We start from the raw sequence: 13120 nt of genomic DNA, 5'->3' as shown, positions 1-13120 counted from the left end.
TTCTGATTTTGCAAGAGATTGCACAAGTTCTTGCACAATCAGAAGAACATCTTGGGATTTTGTTTCAAAATTTTGTGCATATTCTAGGAGAAAGAAGAAAGTAATTCTTTTGTGAGCAGAAGATGCAATAAACAGTGGAAGGGCAACTTTGGACCCACCCCCTTGTAGTCAAGTTTTGGAGTTTTAGTGAATGAGAAGAGAACTGGTTTGCAGTATGTATAGAAAAATATAGATTTAGACATTCCACTAGAAAGCAATGCATATTTAGAGTGAATTGTCTCAAAAAATTTCTCTGTAGAATAGTCTGAAAACATTCATAGTGGTGTCATAATGGATATGCATTACCTGACAGATGTATGTCAGAGATATGATCTTACTAACCGTGGCCAATAGTGCTGTGTGTGCTGTAGGCAACAGTTAGTAAGATTACAACTATGACAATGTTCCAGTTAAACATGGCACATTTGGGGGCTTGAAATTGGGCTTGTATTCAGACTATTTAAATATAGATCAATTGAGTATGGTTGGCTTTAAGGACAGATTCCATATAATATCAAGTGTCAAACAGGTTGGTTACATAAGAACAGCCCTGCTGTATCAGGCCCAAGGCCTATCTAGTCCAGCATCCTGTTTCACACAGTGGCCCACCATATGCCTCTGGGGAGCCCACAGGCAAGAGGTGAGGGCATGCCCTCTCTCCTGCTGTTGCTCCCCTGCAGCTGGTATTTAGAGGCATCATGCCTCTGAGGCTGGAGGTGGCCCACAGCCACCAGGCTAGTAGCCATTGATAGACCTTTCTTCCATGAATTTGTCTAAGCCCCTTTTAAAGCCATCCAAGCTGGTGTCCACCACCACATCCCATGGCAAAGAATTCCATAGATTAATCATGTGCTGTGTGAAAAAGTACCTCCTCTTGTTGGTCCTAGATTTTCCGACCATCAGTTTCATGGGGTGACCCCTGGTTCTAGTGTTGTGGGACAAGCAGAACAATTTCTCTCTCTCCACTCTCTCCACTCCATGCATAATTTTATACACCTCAATCATGTCTCCCCTTAGCTGCCTTTTTTCCAAAGTAAAGAGTCCTAGATGATGTAGCCTAACCTCATAAGGAAGTGCTCCAGGCCCTTGATCATCTTGGTTGCCTTCTTCTGCACCATTTCCAGGTCTACAATGTCCTTCTTAAGAGATGGTGACCAAAACTGTACTTGGTACTCCAGAGAACTGGCTGCACCATAGATTTGTATAAGGGGATTATAATATTAGCATTTTTTTTCAATCCCCTTCCTAATGATACCTAGCATGGAACTGGCCTTTTTAACAGCAGCTGTGCACTGAGTCAACACTTTCAGTGAGCTGTCCACCACGACCCCAAGATCCCTCTCCTGGTCAGTCACCGTCAGCTCAGATCCCATCAGCGTATATGTGAAGTTGGGGTATGTTGCACCAATATGCTACACTTACTTACATTTGACCACTTTTGCCATTTTCTCACCTACTCCCCCAGTGTGGAGAGATATTTTTGGAGCTCCTCACAATCTGCTGCGGATTTCACTAACATAAGTAGTTTAGTGTCACCTGCAAATCTGGCCACTTTCCTGCTTACCCCAACTTCTAGATCATCTATGAACAAGTTAAAGAGCTCTGGTCCCAGTACTGATCCCTGGGGGTCCTCACTTCCTACTTTCCTCCCTGCATATTCATTTTTCAGTATGTTTGCAGTGGCTACAGAAGATGCTTCTGCCAACACAGGCTGATTCACTTGACACTGAATAATACGACAATATACTGGTGATTGAATACGCATTGCACTACTCCAAAAGCAAACTTCAAATGACCTCTTTATTGCATCAAAGATATTAAAATAACTTACAGATTTTTTCCCCACAAAACATGTAAGCTGAAACAAAACAAGACTGAGCACACGTTTCGGTGCATAGATTTGCACGAATCTGTTGTTGCATTTGATTAAAGCTGGAATTGAATTGCAAATACTTGAATCATTTTGACGAATCAGCTAAAATAATTGAGTGATTTGGCCATAGGGAACAATGAGGAACCTGAATCACCCCATTGTTCCCCATGAGTAGGTCCTAAGGACACCAAAGTGGGTTGTGTGATAGTGCACGATGGATGCTACCTACTACCCAACCCACAAAAGAAATGGGCAAGCAAGTGATTTTTAATTTTTTTTAACCTTTCCCCCCAAAACCCCATAGGATCCTAAGGGGTTTTTGGGAGGAAACGTTAACAAAAATAAAATTGCCCGCTTGCCCATTTCTTTTGTGGATTGGGTGGTGGTAGCCAGTCTCAGTCAGTCAGTCTTTATTGTTACGGTCACCAACCAGAACAAAAATCAGCAATTAAATTAAGAAAATTAATACAATGTATCAATGTATCAATATCAATAAAATGGATATTATAAATTGCAGACTTAGAATCTGAAAGCAACAAAGAGCAATAGAATTTACATAAAATTCTGGAAAATTTACATAATAGAGGTGTAATAAATAGTTCATGGATATCCTTATAAAACAAACAAAATAATAAAATGTGGTAGCACCCATACCACCATACCACTCAACCCCCTCTGGTGTCCCTAGGACCTACCCATGGTGAACAATGGGGTGATTCATGTCCCTCATTGTTCCCTATGGCCGAAACAAGCAGCGTGCACACATTTTGCAACCCTGCTTTGAAAGTGTCAGAACAGTGCAGAACAGAAACACAAGGTCTCTCACAACACAGAACACCACATTTTGCCAAAAATGGTCAAAAAGGACTCACTGATCCAGAATCCAATGCCAGCCACAGTGCCTATGGTGAAGTAACATCATTGGCACAAGTTGCTCTCTCACACACAATTATGACTCCTTTCTTCAGCATTGCAACAGCTGCCACAACAGCCCCCTTAGCAGCCAGCGAACATAGCCATACGCTCAACTAGAACAATGTATTTAACCACATTTTGATGGAGCACATCTTGCAATGCAGATTGCAGAGCAAACCAGAGCAGTGAGTGAAGCACAAGTTAGTCTCAAGGCTAAACAAGGAGCTCATCATAGCAATCACCAAGAAATTTTGCACAGAGAGCTGCCACTGTCCAATGGCAAAACACCACAACACCATCTCACAAACAGACCTAACCACAACTCAGTGCAGCAGGCAGGTAGGCACCCAGGTTCTATCTTCGTCAATCTGAGATCCAGCAAAACCAGAGAGTTAACAGCAAGCAGTAGAACAGCAAGAATACTATACTCAGTTACTCAGTGCTGACAAAAACACAAAATCAATCCTTCTTTCCTTCCATCCTGCCTGCCACAGAGAGATAGGAGTACAGAGCAGTCATGGCCTTATGGACCAGTGTCTGACAAGAAAAAAAGCTTCTAGACTCTTACCATGAGAAGAATTCTTCACCATCATAAGTGTACATCCCTGCCTGCCTGCCTGTGTCTGGATAACACCATGGCCTCAGATTGGTGCTGGGCACTGGCTGACAGCCTGACACATGGGTCAGGGCACCAGTCCATATCTCACCGACCATGGTGTGTGATGTGTGTGTGTCTGCGTGTGTCAGCAGCACTAATGGGCAGATTGTGACACATTTGGGTTTGGGGTTGGCCAGGGTGGGATGAGCTGCCAGTGTTGTTGCAGTGGTTGAAGGTGACCATGAGTCACTCACCCTCCATAGCAAGGTCTTCTTCAGGAAGACCTGCCGCTCCACCATTTCGAAAAAGAGGGGAGGGGGAAATCCCACCGTGACTACAAAAAACAAATATACAAATAATATGAAGCAGCCAAACACTGAAAATATATATTAACAAACAATGAGCCAATAAATTAAATAATCAATAACACTAATGAGCAAAAATCATGAATCCAAGTTAAATAATTCAACAAAAATAATAATATATACAGTAATACTCAAGCCATCTCATAATACATAATGCAAGAATTGCCATCTCATGATACAGAATGCATGGATTTTAGCATGTGCAATAACAGTCAGAGAGATTTCCAAAGGAGGTGTAACTGAGCAAGGCAAAAATAGGGCTGCTAGATGAAATGGGCGAAGTTCAATGTCGTGATAGAAGTTCCAAATAACAAAAAAGCCGTATCAGACGTGGTCTCAATGAGGTGTGGACGTCATCAGTCAACGAGTTAACCCCCTTATGCCCTTTAGGAGAATGCAAACTGAACATTTAAAGATGTAGCTGAACAGGTCAAAAGAAAGTGGAGTGCTGGCTTGTAGGAGAGACGCTCAATACCATCCAAACAGGAGTGAAGGTTACAAATCACAAACATGCAGATTGCAGAGAACCTGTCAAGCATGGCTTCCATAAATTAGATGTCATAAATCAAAGATAAAGCACACTGCATGCCCTTCTGGAGAAAGACAAACTCCATGAATCAAAGTCGAACTGCTCTTCCAGATATTTGCCGTTTCACCAACAAAGCTTCATCAGCCTCCTTAACATCATTAATACCGGTACCCCATTCCTCAAGCTTAACACAGTCTTGCAGCATTTTCCGGGGCTCATTGACTGATGACATCCACACCTCATCGAGGGATTTTCCCCTCCCATCTTTTTTGCTTGTTCCATTCCGTGATTGCCCCTGTTTTCGTTTTGGCTCCACCATTTCAGCATCCAAGCATGAGTGATGGGGTGTCATCATGCCCTGGACCATGGACCTCTTGCTTTGGATACTGCTTGGCGGGCAAGAGAGGTACTGTCTGGTAACTGCCACCAAGTCTGGCTAGTCTTGGCAATGCATTGCCCCAAACTGGATCGGCTCCAGCTTCCAGCCTGCCAGGTACTGCAGCACATACTGCTCAGTAGTGCTGCAGTACTGCTCAGTACTACTGCACATGGTTCAGTACTGCTGCAGGACTCGGCAGGCTCCTCTCGTCCCCCTGGCAAGTTGCCAAGGAACCCCTCCATGAGCAACCATGTAGAATGCAGAGGTGGAACTGCCAGATCACTTGGCCCTGCTGTTAGACCGGGAAGTGGCAATGCTGCTGCAACTAGAGATGGACGGCACACTAGCAGTAGGTGCTGCAGCACTGTTCTCCTAGTTGTGTCCAATCCTCCTCCTCCCCTGCTTGCCTAACGTCTTTAACCAGGAGGTCCCTCCACCTGGTCAGTTGGTCAGGGGTGACCGCTTTGCCCTTCATCCTTGATTCACATAAGCAGGGCAAAACTTGTGCTGCCAATGCACCGAAGGGGTTGCTGAGCCGATCCATCACTCCAGTCCTTGGCCTGCCTGCCAAGGCGATTTCTTCCCCAGGGGTAAGTGAGGTGTGGAACTCACCCATTGTCTTCTCAAGGAGGTGAGCAAAGCCTGGCTCAGAGTTGCTATCTTGGCATACAAGCTGTTTGTGACAACAAAGAATGGCTTGAGTGCCAAGATAACCTCAGAAAGGAACGCCCATTCCTGGTTGGATAGTAGAGATGTGCAAGCTGGCTTGATACAAACCATGGTTCAAATTGAACTGGCCCGGTTCAGGCGGTCTGAGTTAAAACTGGCCTGGCCCCCCAAAAGGGGGTGCCGGTTTGAGTTAGAACCGGACCAGCCTTGGTTCTAAGAACTGGTTTGCAGGCTGGTTCAGGGGTATACTTTTAAAGGGGAATCTGGTGAGGATTCTGCTTTACAAGTAAAGAGGGCATTCCCTATCCTAGAGGCAAGAAAAGGGGTGCTCTATACCTTTAGGAGGCTGCTGTGGAGGTGGCCTCTCTAATCCAAGCCCATCCCTCCTGTCGCTTAGTCCTGCCACTACCCACCTAATCCCCTTCCCCAAAATAGGTCCTCTTTAAAGAACCCTATATTCTTTAAACATAGGCACTGGTGGCGGGGAGGCTCTCACCTTTTGGAGTCTTCAGCTGAGAGTTTCCACTATGGCGTCTTTGGCTAAAGTTTGCCATGTGTTGCTCTCGGAGGCACTCTGGGCTGAGCAGACACCAGAACTCAACAGCTGCGGTGAGGGGAGGTGGGTTCCACCAGGTGGTCACCCATCCACCTAAACAACAACAACAATAATAAAAACCCAAAATGGAAACAGGGAGCCTGGCAGGCTGGGCAACACACACCAGCCTACCAAAACTAAAAATAAATCCATCATGCAGCAGCAGCAAAATTGGCAGGGCTACAAAAATATAATAAGCATCGCCCAGTTATTAAAGCCATTGGAGGCTGCCTACAAGCAATGCGGCAGAGAGGGGACCACAGAAGAAATAAAATTCCAAGTAGCACCCAGTTAGAGCCATTGGGGGCTTTAACAAAAAAGTTCTCAAAGTGGTTTACATAGAAACTTATACCCATCACAAGGAAGGCCCCGAGCAGCTAGGAGTATGCTCTACCTTCGGAGTGGGAGCTCAGCCCTGGCTTGGCATCACCTCTGTTCCTGGGGACCCAGGGCTGATGGAGGGGCTCTAGCGAAAGGGTCAGAATTCCACCAGAGGAACCAGGTCTTCAATTCTTCAGGATTTCTCTAAGTTCCAGGGGTGGGGACCCTGGCTGGGGCAGATTCCCCCTCTTCCCCTGATTGGGTCTCCTCTGGGTTGGCATCTGGGTGAATCCCAACATTATCCATGATAGAACTGTACCAATGATATAGTATGGATTTTAGCTGTATTGTACTAGGTCTACTATATTGAGGACTCAGTTTCAGAATTGAAACAGATCTGTCTTATGGCATGGTTTTCTTTTAGTCAGTCATGTCCTGTTGGTCATGACGTGAGCAAGTTTTCTGCAATTTGCTTCCACTTTCCCACCAAAAATTGGGCACTCAGTGCAACTTAGAATAATAAAAAATACTATAATAAAAACATCATAAAACAGTATCAAGAACAGACAAAACATAACAGTTTCAAAAAACAGTATCAAACATACAAAGAACACAGAACAAAACTATAGCAAAGTGAAATAACACCCTGGAGGCTTAAAAGCAAACAGGCCAGCTAAATGTCTTAACTAAAGGGAAAACTGAAGAAATTGGAATAAATGAATCTTATGGGGAGGGGAATACCACTATTAACACGTGGTTCATCTATATCTGCTGTTTTGACTTTCTTCAGATCCATGTGGTGAAAGCTGCATTTGTCTTCAGACTGATGTTGCTGTTGAGTTCCTTTTTATTTAAAGTCTGAAATCTTATCACCCTATATTTGGGAGGAAGGAGTCAATATTGTTAGATAACTTATCTTCTGCGCCATAGTCTGGTTGCTCTAGTTCTTCCCTTTGATTTGATTCTGAGGAGAGAATAGAAAGAGATAATATAGCCAGAATCACCTTTCTTTTAAACTGACCACCAGTTGTGCTTAAGTGCCTGTTGCACCTGCAGAAACTGGGAAGAGTTCTTTGAAAGCCTGGTAGTTCTCATATTCAGGCCAAATTAGTGCCTCTTTTCAGTTCCAAGTCTGAATGTTTTCACTACCTAAAGTGTATTCCCAAGTTATTTCTGGTATTGGTAAACATAGAAACTATGTTGCAGTGTTCAGATCCGCTAAGAGTATCACATTTGAAGAAATACCAGACTTCGGCCTCTGAAGATAGTAGTTCTTTATCTGCTATAGGCTTTCTTCAATGAAAAGTACAAGTGAATCATATGCCCATTATAATGCCACCACTATTCTAGCAGTTCTAACTACTTAAACAGGACATATACATTGTTGCACTCTTTGATAAATGCAATCAGAAAGTAATCTGGAGCCTGCTGATTTGCCTTGTTGATGTCAGTTCCTTTGGTAGATACAACGCTTGCCAGGATCCAGGACAATTTTGGTCCTGAGGTATTTGTATCAGTAGCTATGTTTTGAAGGCTTGCCAATTACCAGTGTTAATGTCCACATGATGATGCTGAACTAAACAGATGGAGGACATCAGCTCTTATCAACTTCATAAACTGTGACAGGCTTAGTTAAAAAGGAGATAGAAGCGGTAAATGGCCCTTTCATTCAGCTCTTGATATATGTTGTGATTGTTATTGTTTGATAAGACTTCAATACTGCATGAGAAACAGATAACTACATAGAACAGAATTTAGAATGAACCAGTATGTACCTTATTGTTTCTTTAAATGTTTTAAAAGCTCAGTGAACTAGTTCTTTGGTTTCCCCCCCTCTTTTATATTTAAAACTGATCTTGTATAATAATTCAGTTCTTGACTCAATTATTTAATATACTCCAAGCTATAAAAGAATTTGTGGCTGTTGCCACAATTACTTATGTTGGCCAACATCTCACTAACTAACAAAATGTGTGTGTTAGGAGACTCAGCGGGGCATGATGGGGGCCTGCACATGTTTTCCTGCCCTCCTCCATGTGCACTGTTGCACCAGAGGGCAAAACTTCCCAGCTCTGCCCACACTCCAGAAGTGCTCTATAAGAGAGGAAACACCTCACTGACTCATCACAGTGACATGTTCCCTCTCTTGCAGAATCCTTCCAGAATGTGGGCAGAGCTAGAATGTTTTGTACACTGGCTCAGTAGCACGTGCGGAGGACTGGTGGAGTTGCACGTGTGTCCCTGCAGAGCTTCCTAACATATGAGTTTCATTAGTTAGGATATCAGCTGTTGTCTTTATATCCTGAAAACAAATATGCCACAAGTCCAGAGAATCATGGAACATCCTCTTTGAGGAGATACTCCTTTCTCCTCTGACATTTAAGCAGGCACATAAGACCTGTCTGTTTCAGCAAGTGTTTTGAGTGTTGTTGTTCTCTGCTTTAGACTTGTTGATTGATTGATTGATACTGTTTTTAAAAAGCGTTATGTTATTAAGTTTGTTCTGTTATTGTGTTAGTTTTGCCCATATTGAATTTGTGAGCTTTTATTGATTGTTTATTTTATTAGATTTATAAGCCACCTAATAAAATCTCTCTAGTCTGTTTACATACAATCCCAAAAATGCAAAAACAACCAACAATCACAAAACAAAAACATTAAACAAAAACAATTAAAAATATTAAAAAGTTAACTAAAAGCCAAAAGCCTGAAGAAACAGGTCTGTCTTGAGGGCTTTCTTAAAGGCAGGCAAAGATGGGGAATCTCTTATTCTGATAAAGAGTGCTATCACGTCTATATTGTCTGTTTTAATTTTGCCTGTTATGTATGTATGTATTTATGTATGATATTTCTATACTGCCTGATATAGATATTCCTAGGCAGTCTACAAAGTTTAAAACATAACAAATGTAAAACAATGTTAAAAGAGTTCAAATTCACAAAGCAAGTAAAAACAATCTCAGAAGATAAAAACATTAAGATTTTAAAATTTCACTTAAAAGATTGGAAAAACAGATACATCTTGAGGGTCTTCCTAAATGCAAACAGAGAAGATGCTCTTATTTCAACAGGGAGTGTATTCCAGAGTCCCAGGGCAGTCACAAAGAAGGCCCGGTCCTTGGTTGCTACCAAACAAGCTGGCAGAAACCATAACCGGACCTCTCCAGATGATCTTAATAGGCAACAGGATTCATGACAAAGAAGCTGCTCTCCTAAGTACCCTAGGCCCAAACTGTTGAGGGATTTTTAGGTAATAACTAGCACTTTGTATTTCATTCGGAAATGTATTGGCAGCCAGTGCAATTCTTTCAAAATTGGTGTGATATGGATCCTTCGGGTTGATCCAGAGACTAATCTGACGGCCACATTCTGTACCAGTTGTAGTTTCTGGATTATGCACAGAAATTCTGGATTATGCACAGTGCATTACAATAGTCCAGAATAGAAGTTACTAGCACATGCACCACTGTTTTAAGGTCATTTACCTCCAGAAATGGACATAGCTGGCATATCAGCCAAAGCTGATAAAAAGCACTCCTGGCTACTGCCTCAACCTGAGAAATCAGAGAGAGTTTGGGACCCAGGCACTATTACCTCTCTCACAGGTTTTCTCATGTCCGCTCAGTTACTTTTAGATCCCACTCAGGTTGAATCAAGAAGGCCCCTCTCTGAATGCATGTGCTCACACAGTGCCTTGATACTGCTGCCCAGAACAAGATTCTGCACAGAGATGAAAAAAATTAGAGGGACTACTGGACCCAGGATCACTCCCAAGCTATGTATCTGATCTTTCAGGGGGAGTGTAACCCCATCCAGAACAGGGAGATCGAAATCACCTGACCCCCCACAGTCAGTAAAGGTAAAGAGTGCCATTGAGTTGGTGTTGATTCCTGGCGACCACAGAGCCCTGTGGTTTTCTTTGGTAGAATACAGGAGGGGTTTACCATTGCCATCTCCTGTGCAGTATGAGATGATGCCTTTCAGCATCTTCCTATATCTCTACTGCCCAATATAGGGGCAAACCAGTGGGGATTCGAACTGGGAACCTCTGTCTTGCTAGTCCAGTCATTTCCTCACTGCATCACAATCAGTACCTCCATCTTATTTGGATTCAACTTCAGTTTTTTATCCCTCATCCAGCCCATTATCGCCTCCAGGCAGGCATTTAGGGAGATTATGTTGTTCCCTGATGAAGCTGGTATGGAGAAATAGAGCTGGGTGTCATCAGCAAATTGCTAACACCCTGCACCGAACCTCCTGTTGATGTCTTCCAGTGTTTTTCATGTAGATGTTAAAAATCATTGGAGACAGTATGGAGCCTTGTAAAATTCCACATTATACCTCTCGCTTTGCAGAGCAGCAGTCTCTAACAGCATCTGGAATCTGATAGGAAAGGAACCACTGTAAAACAGTGCCACCCAATGCCACATCCCTCAAGCAACCCAGAAGGATTCCATGGTTGATGGTATCAAAAGCTGCCAAGAAATCCAAAAGGATTGACGGAGTCGCACTCTTGTCTGTCAATACCCAATTGGAGATCACCCATCAGGCCGACCAAGGCAGTCTCAAACTCATAGCCCACTCAATTGAAATGGGTTTATATAATCTGTGTCATTCAAAACTACCTGGAGCTGAGAGGCCACCACCCACTCAGTCACCTTACCGAACCATGGAAGATTAGAAACGGGTCTATAATTAGCCAACTCTGAGAGTCCAATGCAGGTTTATTCAAATAAGGTCTAAAACTAGTCTCCTTAAGACAAGGAGACACCCTGCCCTCCCTCAGAGAAGCATTTACAATATTTACCATACCCTCTGTGATAATAGATTACCAGATGAAATAAGCCAAGTTGGGCAAGGGTCAAGAGAACAGGTTGTAGGGCGCACATTCCAGAGCAGTTTGTCCACATCCTCAGGAGTCACAAACTGAAAGTGATCCAATCAAATCCTATAAGAGTTGTTGGATACCTCTACAATACTCTGCAATAACTGTGGAAGCCAGTTTGGCGTGAATACAAGAGAGTTTATCCACAAAAAGGCCATTAAAAACATCACAGCGAGTAACAGATAGTGTTAAATTCAAGGGGGAGGGTGCATAAACTGGCCCCCTAACAACCCTAGACCAGGTGTGGGTCGTGAACACACCTCCAGGGGGGCGGCGGGCGGCTTCTTTAAGTGTAAACTGAGCCGGTGCTCCATGCTGCCCAGCAGCCCCCACGGTGGGGAATCACCTCCGCCACTCACCTGGCTCCCACCGAGCCAGCAGCCAGGTGAATGTCGGAGGTGATTCCTCGCCACGGGGGCTGCTGGGTGGCATGGTATACCAGCTCTGTTTATACTTAAAGAAGCCACCCACTGCCCCCCCCCCCGGAGGCATGTTCACGGCCTGCGCCTTCCCTAGACAACTCAGAAAACAACTGGGCAGAAAACAACTGCTTCTTTGCCACCTGCACTGCCAGAGCATAGATCTTATTTATTTATTATGTATTTTTAATTTATTGAATTTCTATACTGCTTAATAGAGAAATCTCTAGGCAGTGTACAGATTAAAACATAATATAAAATATAAAACATTTAAAATTAATAAAAACAGATAAAAATCACAATAGAGAAAAACACATTAAAATTTAAAATTTCAGATAAAAGCCTTAGAAAACATGTATGTCTTCAGGGTCCTCCTAAAAGCAAACAGAGAAGGAGATGCTCTTTTTTCAGCAGGTAGTGTGTTCCAAAGCCCTGGGGCAGCCACAGAGAAAGCTCGGTCCCAAATTGCCACCAAATGAGTTGACGGCAACTGTAACCAGACCTCTCCAGATAATCTTAATAGGCAACAGGGTTCATGACAGAGAAGGCACTCTCTTAAGTACCCTGGACCTAAGCTGTTAAGGTCTTTATAGGTAATAACCAGCACTTTGTATTTCATTCGGAAACATATTGGCAGCCAGTGCATTTCTTTTAGAATCAGTGTTATATGTTATATCGGGTAAACCCAGAGAGAATCTGGCTACCACATTCTGAACCAATTGTAGTTTCCAAACTACGTACAAAGGCAGCCCCACATAGAGTGCATTACAGTAGTCAAGCCTAGAGGTTACCAGCATATGTACCACTGTTTTAAGGTCATTTGTCTCCAGAAATAGATGTATCTTGTGTATCAGCTGAAGCTGATCTTCAAATGTGCTCTTTGTTGCAATCTGTCAAATTCATGCTGAGTTTTCCTCCACGTGCTCTAGTCATCTACTTTGCTGCTTCACCTCCTGTGGTTCTTCCTAGTATCACAGGGCTGACTTTGAAGCAGGTCAGAGAGGACGCTTAGGAGCAATTGTGTCTGCCACTCTAGTGAGTTCATTATTCCACATTTGCACCAGAGCATCCACAGAATCACTAGCAGAGCTAATTTGAAAGCCTTCCAAGGCTTTTTTGAATCCTATTGGATCCAATAACCTTCTCAGGCAGACCGGCCTAAGGGGTCCTTCACCACTGCAGTGGGTTGTGGTTGCAAGTCCTACCTTAACCAGATGCTGATCCATTCATGACAGTGGGGAGAAGACAAAAGTCCCTACCCATGGAACACTATCCTGATCAGAGCAAAAGACAAAATTGAGCTTGTGACCAGCATCATGTATTGGTCCAGAACACAATTGGGATAGTCCCATAGTTGCCATGGCTGCTACGAACTCCTGAGCCACTCCCGGCAACCTGGTTCTGAAATTGTCATTGAAGTCTCCCACCAGCAGCAGTCTGGGCCACTCCAGTGCCACCTCTGCAACCAGGTTTGTCAGCTCAGTTAGGGATTCTGTTGGGCAGCGGGGTGTTCAGTACACCAACAAAAGTCCC

The 13120-nt window shown here is 43.5% G+C and overlaps 1 protein-coding gene across 9 annotated transcripts in view; it reads left to right on the top strand.

Moving 5' to 3' along the window:
- Positions 1 to 13120, top strand: part of AKT3 (AKT serine/threonine kinase 3) — a 357028-nt gene that overhangs the window by 219871 nt on the left and 124037 nt on the right. The window lies entirely within an intron of this gene.

This window comes from Hemicordylus capensis, chromosome 1 (assembly GCF_027244095.1).
Source record: "Hemicordylus capensis ecotype Gifberg chromosome 1, rHemCap1.1.pri, whole genome shotgun sequence".
Classification (NCBI taxonomy): domain Eukaryota; kingdom Metazoa; phylum Chordata; class Lepidosauria; order Squamata; family Cordylidae; genus Hemicordylus; species Hemicordylus capensis.
The sequence above is the reverse complement of the archived record's forward strand: the minus strand, read 5'-3'. Positions and strand labels throughout refer to the sequence as shown.